Source organism: Petaurus breviceps, unplaced genomic scaffold (genome assembly GCF_028583685.1).
Source record: "Petaurus breviceps papuanus isolate PSGF00001 unplaced genomic scaffold, PetGlider_PUasm1.0 551, whole genome shotgun sequence".
Classification (NCBI taxonomy): Eukaryota; Metazoa; Chordata; class Mammalia; order Diprotodontia; family Petauridae; genus Petaurus; species Petaurus breviceps.
The window spans coordinates 39,179,868-39,180,971 of record NW_027186372.1 but is presented as its reverse complement, the minus strand read 5'-3'; the positions used below and the strand labels follow the sequence as shown (position 1 = coordinate 39,180,971).

At 33.2% G+C, this 1,104-nt stretch overlaps 1 pseudogene; it reads left to right on the top strand.

Annotated features, from left to right (window-relative positions):
- The first annotated feature begins 220 nt into the window (after positions 1–220).
- Positions 221–556, top strand: LOC138172879 (cytochrome b-c1 complex subunit 7 pseudogene; annotated as a pseudogene).
- Positions 557–1,104: the final 548 nt, after the last annotated feature.

The window sequence follows — 1,104 nt, the reverse complement described above, 5'->3', positions numbered from 1 at the left end:
AATATAAGAGAAATTATAAGGAATTTGATACAATGAAATAAAATAAAATTACAACTGTGAAGATGAAACGTATAACCTGTCAGAATTGTATCACCATTAAGGCCAATAGGAGTCTATTTAGAGTGTATGGGTGTGAGTCTATTTTGTTGGGATTATCTCAAAAGGAAAATAGTAAGGTGTAAAAGAGGTACATAAAAGAAGCATGGCTCTCCAGATCAAGATGGCAATGCAGGTACCTACTGCAGCATCAAACCGATCGCTCCAAAATCTTCAAAAATGGTATTACAATGCTGAAGGATTCAACAAATTTAGGTTAATGCTTGATGACTCACTTTATGAAGATGAAAATGTTAAAGAGGTCATAAGGAGGCTTTCCTAGAATCTGTGTAATGATTGCATGTTTCTCATCAAGAGAATTCTGGACCTTACCGTGAGGCAGCAGATTTTGCCTAAAAACCAGTGGACAAAATATGAAAAGGACAAATTATACCTTCAGCCATATCTGAAGGACGTTATATGTAAAAGAAAAGAGAAAGAAGAATTGGATAATAACTAATCACATCAAAAGAATCTATCAATACATTAGTCTTCAAATATTTTAATAGGCTGTGCAAAATGAGGTTAGCTAACCATTTGTAACAGTGCTACACATCTATTTAACTTAAATAAATGACTATCATAGGAACTTGTAAACTAGAAAACTGCATCAGAATATCTTTAAACTCGCTACTTTCATATTAAATCAGTGTTTTATAATTTCTAGTGTCTTTAAGGTTATCCTCATAACTACTTCTTGTAGCTTGGAGGATGAGGTAATTTTAAATGAGTGATTATTAATCTTTTTTCACCACTACTCTAGCCAATAATCAACAAAATGCAGATGTTACTTTATAGCTAGCTGTGTAATTATGCAATCAAGATGATTCTAGGGGAAAATTCTAGCAAAATAGTGTCATGGATAGATAGCTGGAATGGGAATCAGGAGAACACAATCCTAGGACTAAATCAGTGCTTTCATTTATGTCTCCTGTTTTAGCTTAGTGTTCTGTCTACTATAACTGCCCCTCCAAGTGGTATAAGAAAATCCAGGGAAATTTATTTATA